The sequence below is a fragment of the Carcharhinus amblyrhynchos genome, chromosome 2 (assembly GCF_965287045.1).
Source record: "Carcharhinus amblyrhynchos chromosome 2, sCarAmb.v2.hapA, whole genome shotgun sequence".
In the NCBI taxonomy this organism is placed as follows: Eukaryota; Metazoa; Chordata; class Chondrichthyes; order Carcharhiniformes; family Carcharhinidae; genus Carcharhinus; species Carcharhinus amblyrhynchos.
Window position 1 is genome coordinate 145,653,357 of NC_137325.1, and position 14,931 is coordinate 145,668,287.

The following is a 14,931-nucleotide window of genomic DNA, read 5'->3' on the forward strand; positions in this document are numbered from 1 at the left end:
CTCCCCTTCTTGAAGAAGGGGACAACATTTGCTATCCTCCAGTCTTCCGACACTATACCTGCAGCCAATGACGACATAAAGATCGAAGCCAAAGGCCCCGCAATCTCCTCCCTAGCCTCCCAGACAATCCTAGGGTAAATCCCATCCAATCCAGGGGACTTATCTATTTTCATACTCTCAAGAATTGCTAACACCTCCTCCTTATGTACCTCAATCCCGTCTAGTCTAAAAACCTGTATCTCAGTATAGTCCTTGACTACATTGACTTTTTCCTGCATGAATACTGATGAAAAATATTCATTTAATGCCTCTCCTATCTCTTCAAGCTCCACGCACAACTTCCCACTACTGTCTCTGACTGGCCCTAATCTTTCCCTAGCCAATCTTTTATTCTTGGCATACCTATAGAAAGCTTTAGGGTTCTCCTTGATCCTATCCGCCAAAGTCTTCTCTTTGATCAAGGATCAAAGTCAACACCACATCCACCGGTTCCCCTTTGTCTACCGCACTAGTCACATCCTCATAGAAATCCAATAAATTTGTTAAACACGACTTCCCCTTAACGAATCTGTACTGCGTTTGCTTGATCAAACCATTCTTTTCTAGGTGCCTCGCTATTTCTTCTTTGATGACGGATTCTGGCATTTTTCCAACTACAGGCGTTAAACTAACCGGCCTATAATTCCCTGCCTTTTATCTGCTACCTTTTTTAAACAGCGGCATAACATTAGCCATTTTCCAATCTTCCAGCACTTGCCCAGAGTCCAGCGAATTTTGATAAATAATTACTAAGGCATCTGCTATTACCTCTGCTATTTCTTTCAGAACCCTGGGATGCATTCCATCCGGTCCTGGGGACTTGTCTACCTTCAGTCCCATTAGTCTATCAAGCACTACCTCTCCAGTGACAGTAATCGCATTGAGGCCCTCATCTCCTACCATCCTTCTATCTTTAATATTCGGTAAGCTATATGTGCCCTCCTCTGTGAAGACCGACACAAAAAACTTATTTAAAGCCTCAGCCATTTCCTCATCACCCACCGCTAAATCCCCCCTCTTGTCCTCCAAGGATCCAACATTCACCCTAGCCAGTCTCTTCTTCATATATTTGTAAAAACTTTCACTATCATTTTCTATATTTAGAGCTAGTTTAGCTTCATACTCTTTTTCCTTTCTTTATCACTGCTATGATAATCTAATCCATGATAATCTAGCATCCTTCCTCCATCATACAGGGCATCAGGCCTTTGATGATTCTGTCAGTATCTTTGGGCTGCTGTCAGAACAATATCATTTTAATCCCTACCTCAATATCGTGGACAGGATCTTTTCCTGGCCTTCTTCCTCGCTTGGCCTATTGCAATTAAACAGAGAAAAGATTAAGTTAGTATAAACATCTAAATCGTTATTCAATTAGAATTATCCTCACAGTTCAAGGACTGCCTGGGAAAGGTATTTTATACAACTTCATTCTTTGAATGTGCGAATCATTGTGAAGGGTGATGTTTATTGCCTACTTTTAATGTCCTTGGAAAAATGGTACCTTTTTTCCAAACAGATTGACTTACTAAGTAATTTCAAAGGAATTATGAGACATTCATATGGGCGTTAGACTGGATATATGTCCATACTGTGAAATAACAGCTGGTTTCCTTTCGTGACGGATATTTGTGAACCAGTTTATTTTTATTGTCAATTTGAAAGCTTTCACATGGGAACATTTATCATTTGTTGACTTTCCTTTCCAGAATTTTTCTGAAAATGACTTTAAAATTCTCAAACTGCCACAGTGGGATTTTAATTCATAGTCAGGAATTAATAAATTTGGCCTCTGGCTTATTAGCTTCATAACATAATCACTACACTAATGTACACCTTCCTTTCTTTGAAGGACCTGGTGTGTTGGACCCTAAGGGTAGAGGAAGCACCACCAACCCCTAGCGTCCTCCCCTCCACATGATGGAATGAGGTTTATCTGACCAACGCCCACTCAGCCCCTCTTCTCTCTCAGAACCCCGCTCAACCTTCCTTCAGACTACGCACCCTGGCCGTGCCAGCAGTGCACTGCCCCCTGGCACCTTGGCATTGACACATGCCTGGCACTTTGAGTTCTGAGGGGGCATGAGGAGATAGCCCCAGTAGCCATTTTCCCCTCTGCTGCTGCTCGGCTGCAGAGGAAGAATCACTCAAGGGTAGGCTTGGGTTGGGGGCAAGAGGAGAATCCCATCTGACAGCTGTTACTAGCACCAGTGGGAAACCATCTGTCTGGTGGAGCGGGACCTGAGTGGCAAAGACAGCTCCACAGAGATCGGGGTGTCATCTTTTTGGACACCCTGATCAGAGCTGATATTGAACTCCATCCAATTCTGCCACCCACCACAAAGATATCTCCCCACCTGTGACACAGTTTACAGGGCTCCCCCTTCTGACCCACAATTATCGGGTCTCTCATCTCACCCACTGCCACCGCGACAGTACTGCCACCACGAAAGTACTGCCACCACTCCCCCCACTCACTGCAAAGGTCCCCCATGTCAATGCCAGGTTGCTTCCACTTAATGCCCACTTCCCCCAAGAATGCAAGCTCTTCCACCTCAATCCAAGGTTCCCCCAAGCTCAATACCCACTCCCCCTCTCAAAGCAAGGCCTCCTCCCATGCAAGGTTTCTTCCCCCTCACTGCTTGCTCTGCACATCAATGCTAAGTTACCACCTCCCCCATCAGTGCCAAGTTTCCCTCCTTAAGGTTCTTGACCCTCTCCCTCACCCCACCCACCACACATAATAGGAAAGCCCCCCACAATTGATCTCCTCAGAGGGCCTGTCCTATCGCTGCCCTGGCATTGGTTGGCACTGCCAGTTTGGGACAGACTGAAACTGTCAGCCAAGCCAGCATTGCCAGCCTTTGCTGGAGGCAGTGTCCAGGCATGTCCCTCCTCCCCCCTCCCCCACAGAGTTATACTTACCTTGGAGCCCCGGCAGGGTACCCTTGACTGCTTCGCGCTCTTAAATAGCTGCTGAGAATTCTTCCGGCGTAACAGCATGTTGGTGAGATATGAGTACTTAATGAGGGAGGAACATATGGCTATGAAAGCCCTGCAATCATGCTTGAATTTAGTGAAAGTTCTTAAAATTAGGCACCTGCCATTATCTCACTGGTGAGGGACAGGGAAAATTGAGAAACGAGATCACACCACGAGAACTTCCACTCCCAACTCTCTCAATATTTTGTGCCCATGCGGCCATTCTCAGTAATGACAAGCACAAAATTGCCCCATAATCTTAATACTTTAACTTTAGCCTTTTGTACTTCCTTCTAATAACAGGATTCACACAAGTTGGTGAAACCAAAACTAAGACATCGAGCTTTTCTTTTCTGAGAGAGTTTATTGACTTTGTTCATTTTCAACATTCCTCACATGCACCCAGTGTCCGAGCTTGCCCTTATTATTACGTGCTCAATGCAATGCAATTGGTATTAACAAGTTGCAACAATATAATTGACGCTACATTGACAGATTCCCCTCTTTCCACATTAAAGTCTTTGAGAACATAAGAACATAAGAAATAGGAGCAGGAGGAGGCCATCTAGCCCTTCGAGCCTGCCCCGCCATTCAATAAGATCATGGCTGATCTGTCGTGGCTCAGTTCCACATTCTCTTTCAAACTAATTGAAAAGAAACCAAGTTTTATATTTCTTCATCATCTATATCTCACATTATCAGCTACTAACAGATCCCAAATTTTTAAACAAAGACTATAGTCTTCTTTACTATAAGTAAATACTGGGTAACATTTATTATTATTACCCATAAACAATATGATAAACCTCACCATGCTGGAATATCTGTCTGGAACTTTGGCATGTGTCTAGGGCGGTGGATAGAGAAGAGCCGGTAGATGTGGTCTTTCTAGATTTTCAGAAGGCGTTTGACAAAGTGCCTCACAAGAGGTTATTGCAGAAGGTCGAGGGACATGGAGTTGGGGGTAGGGTGTTAGCGTGGATAGAGGATTGGTTGTCAAATAGGAGGCAGAGAGTGGGGGTCAACGGGTGCTATTCGGATTGGCGGATGGTGACTAGTGGAGTGCCCCAGGGGTCGGTGCTGGGGCCTCAGCTTTTTACCATTTATATAGATGATCTGGAGGAGGGAACCGAGTGTAGAGTGTCGAAATTTGCTGATGACACCAAGACTGGGGGAACGGCAAATTGTGCGGAGGGTGTGGAGAGTCTGCAGAAGGATCTAGATAGGCTGGGCGAATGGGCCAGGAAATGGCAAATGGAATTTAATGTTGGCAAGTGTGAGGTGGTCCACTTTGGTAGGAAGAATGGTAGGAAGGACTATTACTTACGAGGCGAAAAACTGCAGCAGGCGATGGTGCAGAGGGACCTCGGGGTCCTTGTGCATGAGTCGCAAAAACCCAGCTTGCAGGTGCAGCAGGTGGTCAGGAAGGCGAATGGGATGCTGGCCTTCATAGCGAGGGGGATTGAATATAGAAGTAGGGAGGTCTTGCTGCAGCTGTATAGGGCATTGGTGAGGCCACAGCTGGAGTACTGTGTGCAGTTTTGGGCGCCGCACCTGCGCAAAGATATTTTGGCCTTGGAGGGAGTGCAGAGGAGGTTTACTAGGCTGATACCGGAGTTGAGGGGGTTGAGCTATGAGGAGAGGCTGAATAAACTGGGCTTGTACTCGTTAGAGTTTAGAAGAATGAGGGGAGATCTCATTGAGACGTATAAGATGATGAATGGGATGGATAGGATAGAGGTGGAAAGACTCTTCCCGCTCAAAAAAGACAATAGGACTAGGGGGCACAGCCTCAAGATAAAAGGGGGGCGGTTTAGAACGGAGTTGAGGAGGAACTTCTTCACTCAAAGGGTGGTGAATCTCTGGAATTCTCTGCCCGTTGAAGTGGTGGAGGCTGCCTCGCTAAATATTTTTAAGACGCGGGTTGATGGGTTTTTGATAGGAGAGGGGATTAAGGGTTATGGGAAGAGGGCGGGAAAGTGGAACTGAGCAGCGACAGATCAGCCATGATCTTATTGAATGGCGGGGCAGGCTCGAAGGGCTGGATGGCCTACTCCTGCTCCTATTTCTTATGTTCTTATGTTCTCACTGGCCCTCTCCAATTTAGCTCCCTAAACCTTACATATGCTTTTTTACTTTTGACTAAATTCACAACCTCCTCATCACCCAAGGGTCCCTTACCTTACCATCCTTGTCCTTCCTCCTTATTGAAACATGCCCGTCCTGAACTCTGATGAATAGGTCTTTAAACAACTCCCACATGTCAAATGTGGACTTTCCCAGTATCAGCTGCTCCCAATTAATTCTCCCTAGCTCCTGCCTAATTTTGTCATAATTTGTCCTTCCCAATTTAGTACCTTAAGCAAACAAATTGGCAAGAAAAAGAATTAGCCTGATTGGAAGAAGTTTAAAATTCAGCAAAGGAGGACCAAGGGAATGATTAAAAAGGGAAAAATAGAGAATGAGAGTAAGCTAGCGGGGAACATAAAAACTGACTAAAAGTTTCTATAGGTAGATCCTGGTAAATTTCTTCTGCACCCTTTCCATTACATCAACGTCCTTCTGGCAGTGTGGCGATCAGAATTGTACACAATACTCCAAATGCAGCCTAATCAAAGTCTTAAACAGCTGCAACATGATTTTCCAATTCCTATACTCAATGCTCCAACTGATGAAGGTCAGCATGCCATAAACCGCCTTGACCACCTTAGTTGCCACCTTCAGGGAACTGTGGATCTGCATGCCTAGATCCCTCTGTATGCTAATATTTCTAAGTGCTCTACCATTTATCTATAATTTCTTTCTGCAGTAGACCTTCCAAATCACATCACCTCACATTTGTCTGGGTTAAATTCCATCTGCCATTTTTGGCCCAGATCTCCAGTCAATTTATATCCTGCTGTACCCTCTGACAGTCCCCCTCACTATCCGCTACTCCACAACTTTTGTATCATCTGCAAATTTACTAATCACACTACCTACATTTTCCTCCAAATCATTTATATATACTACAAACAACAGAGGCCCCAGCACTGATCCTTGTGGAACACAGCTTGTCACAGACCTCCAGTTAGAAAGGTACCCTTCCACTGCTACTCTCTGTTTTCTATGTCCAAGCTAGTTTTGTATCCAAATTACCAGTTCATCTTGGATCCCATACAACATTGCCTTCACCTTTTGTATCAGCCTGTCATGAGGAACCTTATCGAAGGTTTTACTATAGTCCATGTATACAACATCCACTGCCCTGCCCTGGTCAATTTTTCTTGTCACTTCTTCAAAGAACTCAATCAAGTTTGTGATATACAATCTCGCCTTCACAAAACCATGCTGCCTATCACTAATAAGCCTATTCTCTTCCAATGTGAGTACATCCTGTCCCTAAGAATCTTCTCCAATAATTTCCCCAGCACTGATGTAAGACACCCAGGCCTGTAATTTCCCAGACTGCCTCATCTGCCCTTCTTAAACAGAGGAACTTCTGAACTTCTAAACAGAGAAATTTTTTCACCCAGAGGGTGGCAAATGTGTGGAATTCACTACCACAGAATATAGTCGAGGCCAAAACGCTGTCTAATTTCAAGAAAAAGTTAGATATAGCTCAAGGGGCTAAACGGATCAAGGGATAGCAGGGAAAGGGGAGATCAGGATATTGAATTTGATGAACAGCCATGATGAAGATGAATGGTGGAGCAGGCTCGAATGGCCAAATGGCCCACTCCTGCTTCTAGCTTCTATGTTAAATATGTCCTTCTATGATTACATGATCGGTTACATGATGAACAGCCTCCACTTACTTGATGCCAAGTGTCCCAATAATACTTGGTCAATGTAAACTGCTACATCTTTGGACTGAATATATCTTACATGCACTGCATCCTTTCAACTGCCTCGATGGTGAGTTTGAACAGGTGCTTGAACGGGAGCTTGAACGGGAGCTTGAACGGGAGTATCGTTTGGCACACTTGGCTTCACGATGGCTACTAGCTGCTAGAGGTCTTTTTCCTGTTGGTGCAGTGATTAAAAAATGAATTACAACTTCACTCACACTTCAAGAATCAAAACACTGATTAGCAGGATTTGCGTCAAATAAAAAGTGAATAGCAGGACTCAGGCCGAATCACATCTGACAGTAGCTTATGAAACCCAAAACAAATCATCTGTTGTTGGATGTGACTTCATGATTGGGCAACACTTGCTGGCCAATTCTGAGAGCACTGATCGCTACACAGTCAAGCTCGCAAGGTGGCTTATTTACTCTTGCTAAAAGTGGCATACATCAAGATGCAAACACCTGTTCTCTGCAGAAAAAAGAAATGTATTCAAGCTTTGCCTTTCTTCTAATTGCCCGGAAACTTTGATTCCCATGGTATTCTCCATGGCAATGAATAATCAATTGGGATCAGCTTTCCAACCAATCAGCACCCATTTCCTCTGTAGTATAAATTGTTCAGATCATTTGATATTTGATATTTCCACTGGAGGGAAGAGAGGCAATTGAGACCCCCTGGGAGGTCAGGGGTAAGAGGGGTGCCCATTGGGCTGTGACAGCCTGGTAACCTGGCACTGCCCAAGGGACAAACTGGCACTGCATTAGGCAGAGGCAAGGGGACAGGGCCAGAAGGGGGCAGAGTCACACTGCAATTCTACCAGAGGATTGGTGGGGGGGGAGGGAGTGAGAGCGATTGGGGCTGCCGGGGGTGGGGTCAGGGAGACCGGAGCTGGCTGGGCTGGGAAGGGCCATAGGGGCTGGTCTGGGAATATCCAGGAGGGCAGTGGTCAGTGGGTGGGGGAGGGGGGGTTGTCGATCAGTCAGAAGGCCAGCAATTGGTGGAGGAGGGGGTGTTGTTACAGGCCTGGACATGGATCGGGAGGCCACTGTGCTTGTGCCGAACCCCACACTGATAGAAACATGTAGACCACCTACACCATCAAGTGCTATCAACAGGAGCAATTAAAACAGCGATCATGCCATCTGATACCCCAAGTATGCTGAGGAACTTCAAAGGAACTCAACCAATGGAGGGCTCAAAAACCACCTATGAGGTTTCCAACTCTGAAATGGAAACTAAGCAGCAGAATTCTAGCCAGAAGCCATTGTTGAGGAAGAAACATCTCCAGTGATGTTTTGATGGTCATCCAGAAAGAGACACTCGCTGATATGGTATATTTTACCTGACCAAACAGAGTATGAAATAAAGAGAATGCCGCAGGCCAAAAGATGAAGGCTTCCTAGCACTCAAAAAGTGAGAAAGAGCCCTTGGACTTTGAAGGGAAGGGGTCTGATAGCCCCCAGGACTTGCATGGGGAATCACTGATTGACCTTTCTGTAGGACTCATTTAATACGAGCTTCCTGGGATTGGAAATTAATTCACCAGGTGGAACTTGTATACAGAGCCCTGTATAAAGCAAGACCCTGACTGGGTCCATTAGTGTATTGTCCTGGTTGGGACCTGTTTTCTGTTCAACATAAGCTTGTCGTTTTGCTTTACTTTATATTGTGCAATAAAACACTGTTCCTTTACAGCTGATTCCTGGAGTTATTATAATCATCATTAGACAACTAATTTCAGATTTTTTATTGAATTGTCTGGTATGATTTAAACCCAGGTCCCAGAGTATTACCTTGATCTCTGGATTACTAGTCCAGTGGCAATACCACTCGGATACAACCTCTCTGTCAGACTAGATTATGTACTCAATGTTGAAGTGGAATTTGAATCTCCAATCTTCCGTCTCAGAAGTTGCCAGTGCTACCAACTGTACCACAGTTGACACCAAGGGGAGTAAAAGGTGTGGCATAAAAAAAGGGCCTGTACAAAATTTTAAAATAATTTTTTAATGGGTCTCCTTAACTTTGAGCTGGAACAACTGAGATCACCTCTTCCTCAGTTTTGGAGTCTAGAAAAAAGTGGGAGACGATTTTCCCAAAAACAACTAAGTGCCCAACATGCAGAAATATGGGAATTTTAGCAGCCTGTTTTTCAGATGAGCCTAATAAAGCAGATTTATGGCACTCTGTCAGGGAAATTATGCCAGTGGGCAGGGGGAAGTCTAATTCTACCCAAGAGGCCAGCATCAGACTGCGAAGAGGGACAGTGCGCTGCGTCCATCTCCCAGTATACTAGAAGATCAGATGACAAGCGTTTCCCTCCCATCCCGCACCCCCCCCACGATTTCCAGCCTCCTGATTGTTGGCCCCAACCTCCTCCAATGGCCAGCCTCCTGATCACCAGTCCTGGCCTCCTGGTGGCTGGATCCTGCCTCTGATCACCATGCCACCCCCAATCCCCAATGGCCTGCCTCCGATTCTCCTCCTCGACCTATCCACAATGGCCAATTTTCCCCTACCCCCCATCCTCGATGACCGGCCTCCGATCCGCCCCTCATCCCTTATGGCCGGCCTCTGAGTGCAGGTTTTACCATCAGCCTCCACCCCATCCATGCAGAGTTCCCTTCTTCCCTTCCCCCCAACCTTCCCTTAACAACCCCAGTCTGACTCTGCCCCTATCTGGCCCTGCACCAACTCCTGGCACTGCACACTGTCCAGTGGGTAGTGTCAGGGTGCCCAGTGGGAACAACCAAGATGCCAGGCTGGTAGTGCCACGCTGCCACTGTCCAAAGGGCACCCCCTGAACCACTTGGGGGAGGCTTCAGGGGCCATTTGTCTCATCAGCGAAGCCACGACATCTGATCCCCATTTTTGGGGACCATACGTGATCTCTGTTGTTGTGGACCTTCACCCGCAGGGGCAGAAACTTTAGCCAGTTCAGACGATTGCCTCCTTGGCTTGCTATAGAAATGCAGAGTAGCTTTTGCATATGTTAATAAGCCTTGCTCTGTTCCCCGGTGCGAGGCTTTTTATGCTATAAAAAATGTACCGGGAAGTCGCCAGTCGCTTTCTCCCTCACACAAATTTCATGGCTTGTTGTCTTAAAGTTTATTTATTAGTCACAAGTAGGCTTACATTAAAAGTGCAATGAAGTTACTGTGAAATTCCTCAAGTTGCAACACCCTGGCATCTGTTCGGCAGCTACACATCTTGGGACACCAAGGGGTAATTTAGCATAGCCAATCCACTTAACCAGCACATCATTCGGACTGTGAGAGGAAACCAGAGCACCCAAGGGTGCAGACACTGGGGAGGACATGCGGATTCTGTCCAAGCCAGGGATCAATTGGGGTCCCTGAAGCAGTGAGGCAGCAGTTCTAACAACCGTGCCACAGTGCTGCCCTACTAGCACAGCAGGCTGAGAAAATTGTGTGCCTAGTTTCTCTGGAGTGCCACGTTCTTCACAGTCCCTGAAGGGCCCTTTCCTCTCAAGGTCCAGGATTCTCCCAAAAAAATTCTAAATTCCCAACTTGTGGGGAAAATGGGAGTTAATTCTGCCAGTTTCTCAGCGTGATTTCCAGAATGAATCTCTGGCATCCTGTGTACCACAGAGTGCTCTAGCATGGTTTACTCAGCAAAGCAGGGGGCGGGGCCAATTACTGACAGGACACTGGCTTCATTGCACTTAGTGAACAAAGAACAAAGAAAAGTACAGTGCAGGAACAGGCCCTTGAGCCCTGCTGATCGTGATGCTCTAACTACACTAAAAAAAAATTAGTGTGTTCCAGGCACCCACCACTCTGCGTGAAAAACATCCCCAGTGCATCTCCCTTAAACTTTCCCCCTCTCACCTTGAATCGATGCCCCCTTGTAATTGACGCTTCCATTCTAGAAAAAAGCCTCTGACTATCCACCCTGTCTAAGCTTCTCCCATAATTTCGTAGACCTTTATCAGGTCTCTCCTGAGCATCTGTCCTGTGAAAACAATCCTAGTTTATTCAACCTCTCCTCACAGACCAGGCAACATTGTGGTGAGCCTTCTTTGCACTCTCTCCAAAGTTTCCATGTCCTTCTGGTAGTGTGGTGACCAGAACTACACGTAATACTCCAAATGTGGCCTTAAAAAGGTTTTATGTGGCTGCTACATGATCTCCCAACCCTTGCACTCAATGCCTTGACTGATAAAGACAAGCATGCCATTTGCCTTTCTAATCACCTTGGCCATCTGTGTTGCCACTTTTAGGGAACTGTGGACCTGCACACTCAGATCCCTCTGTATGGCAATGTTCCTAACTGTTGTACCATTTACCATATAATTCATAGCCATGTTTGATCCTCCAAAATGCATCGCCTCGCATTTGTCCGGATTAAACTCCATCTGCCATTCCTCTGCCCAAGTCTTCAATTTATCTTTATCCTGTTGTAGCCTCTGACAGTCCCCGGCATGATCAGCAACTCCATCAATCTTCATGTCATCTGCAAACTTACTAATCAACCCACATTTTCCTCCAGAATATTTATATATACTACAAACAACAGAGGTCCCAGAACTGATCTCTGTGGAACACCATTAGCTAAAGGTCCCCAATCTGAAAAACACCCTTCCATCACTACTCTCTCTTCTATCATTAAGCCAGTTCTGTATCCATCGAGCCAGCCAACCCCTGAATCCCATGTGATTTGGGTTTTTGTACCAGTCTGCTGTGCGGGACCTTGTCAATGCCTTACGATAGTCCAAATATACAACATATCGACAGCCCTTCCCTCATCAATTACCTTTGCCAATCAAGTCGGAGAGACATGATCTTCTCAGTACAAAACCATACTGCATGTCACTAACTAGTACATTTTCTTCCAAATGTCTATATAATCCTATGCTCAGTGTCTTCTCCAAAAGCTTCCCCACCACTGATGTCAAGCTCACCAGCATATCATTTCCTGGATTAACCCTGCATCCTTTCTTAAACAAGGGAACAACACTGGCTATTTGCCAGTCCTCTGGAACCTCACCTGTGGTCAGAGAGGGTGTGAAGATATCTGTTAAGACCCCAGCTATTTCTTCCCTTGTCTCTCGCAGTAACATGGGATAGATCGGGAACTTGTCTACCTTAATGCAATTGGGGATATTTAACACTTCCTCCTTCGATATATTGACATTCTCTAGAGAATTTACACAACTATCCCTGACCTCAACATCCGTCATGTCCTTCTCCTTAGTGAATGCCAATACATAGTACTCATTAAGGCTTTCACCCAATTCCTGTGGCTCCATTTCCCTCCACTGTCCTTGAGTGGGCCTATTCTTTCTCTTGCTATTCTCTTGCTCCTAATACATGCATAAAAAGCCTTGGGATTCTCCTTAACTCTGTTTGCTAAAGACACTTCTGGTCCCTTATGGTCCTCCTAATTTCACGTTTAAGTTCCTTCCTACTTTCACTATATTCCTCAAGGGAGTATGCTTCCTTTTTCCTTTTGACTAAGCCTTTGAAAGCCTCCCACATGTCAGACATGGACTTGCTCTCAAATAGCCGCTCCCAATCCATATTCGCCAGTTCCTATCTAATTTGGGTGTAATTGGCCCTCACCCAATTAAGCATCCCCACCCGAGGGCCATTCTTGTCCTTATCCATGACGACCCGAAATCTTATGTGATTATGGTCGCTAAGCCTAAAATAATCCCCCAATGAAACATTGATCAGCTGGCCCAGCTCATTCCCTAATACCAAGTTGAATATGTCCCCCTCCCTGGTTGGATTATCAACATACTGTATCAAAAAACCCTCCTGGACACATCAAACAACATTTTTTGGAGTGAGCCTTGCTGCTACATTTCCTGACCAACTGTTGGGTCACAAAAATCAAAATCCTCCAGTGGCCCTTGTGAAACAAACTTCAATGTCAGTAAACTGGAGACAATAACTTTACTTACGTGTTCTTGGAGCTGCACACCGTGACGCCGCAAATGAATCTTCACTCACTGGATTAGCAGCTATTAAGGAGAAAAGGAGGTGTCAATGCTCACATTAATGGAAATGCTAAATGTATTTACCTAGAATTTAAGCTTCTTAACAACCCAATCATTCGCAATTTTACTTTGCCCGCTGGATTTTCTGTGGGTCAGATCTGAAAAGGTTTGGGAATCTTTTACGCTATACACAGTTACATGGGTACGGTGGATGTGGAGGGATATGGGCCAAGTTCAGGCAATTGGGTTTAGCTTAGGGGTTTCAAAAAAAAGGGTGGCATGGACAAGTCGGGCCAATGGGTTTGTTTCCATGCTGTAAACCTCTATGACTTGATAAAACAATATACTTTAGGGAAGGAAATCTTCCATCCTTACCTGGTCTGGTAACACGTGACTCCAGAACCACAGCAATTTGGTTGATTCGCAACTGCCTTCCAAAGCAATAAATGCTGGGCAGGCAAATGATGTCCATGTCACAAGAATGAATAAAAAAAAAAATGGCAGCACAAGGGCAGCAGACCAGGCTGACCAGTAGGACCATGGTTGAATGTAAAAATCAAAGGTGACAAAGTCTGTATGATTTTTAATGATATTTCTTCTGCACCACAAAAATTAATAAAGGTTGATTCTGAGATCAAGGGGAGTTTACAATGGAGTGGCATCCCTCAAGCAATAAGCCCCTGGCAACAGACTAGTGACCTGTTCCGGAAATTACTAGCTATGGAAACAGGAATGGAATTGGAATAACTATTTTTATGTTCTTGGAAGATTTTGAGATTCCCTTTCATGTCAGTTGCTCGTTTCTTCTCATATTCCCTCTTTGTTTTCCTTTATGGGTGGCACAGTGGTACAGTTTTAAGTTTATTTATTTATTAGTGTCACAAGTAGGTTTACATTGACACTGCAATAATGTTACTGTGAAAATCCCCTAATCACCACACTCCGGTGCCTGTTTGGGTACGCTGAAGGAGAATTTAGCATGGCCAATGTACCTAACCAGCACGTCTTTCGGACTGTGGGAAGAAACTGGAGCACCCAGAGGAAATTCACGCAGACACTGGGAGAACATGCAGACTCACAGGCAGTGATGCAAGCTGGAAATTGAACCCAGGTCCCTGGGTTAGCATAGCTGCTTCACAGTGCACAGGGATCAGGGTTCAATTTCGGCCTTGGGTGACTGTATGGAGGTTGCTGGAGAAAGGGCATTTGGACAGATACATGGATAGGAAAGGTTTAGAGGAATATGGGCCAAATGCAAGCAAATGAGGTTAGTTTAGATGGACATTTTGGTTGACATTGACCAGTTTGGGCCAAAGAGCCTGTCTCTGTGCCATAGATTCTATGATTCCACAGCCACCCAAGGCTGGAATCGAACCTGTATCTGTGGTGCTATGAGGCAGCAGTGCTAACCACTGCGCCACCACGCAGATAGATGTAAAGGGGTATGATATAGTTGCCATTATGGAGATATGGGACCAAGGTGACCAAGGATAGAACTAAAAATTGAGGGATATTTATTCAGTGTTTAGGAGGGACAGATGGTGGAGCTGCATTGTTGATTAAAGAAGATATTGATAAAGTATTAAGGAAAAATATTAGCACAGATGATGTGAAATCTATACAGGTCAAGTTCATAAACACCAAAGGTCAAAAAAAATTTGACCTTTACAGACTACTAAACATCAGTAGTAATGTTGGGAACAGCACGGACAGGAAATCAGAGACGCAAGTGTTAAAGGAGCATCTGCATATACAGGATGGTTTTCTGGACCAATAAATTGAGGAACCCACAAGGAACAGGCCATCTTGGACTGAACATTGTGCAATGAGAAAGAATTAGTTGGAAATCTAGTTGTGAGAGAACCCTTGGGGATGAGTGACCATAATCCGATGGAATTCTTTCTCAAGGTAGATAATGATGTAGTTTGAAATAGAAGGATTGAAGGTCAATAAATCTCCTAATGATCTTTATCCCAGAAATTCAAGAAGTGGCTTTGGAAATAGATCCATTGTTAGTCATTCTCCAACAGTCTTTGGACTCTGGAATCGTTCCTAAAGATTGGAGGGTAACTAATACAAGCCCGTTATTCAAAATGGGAGGTAGAGAGAAAA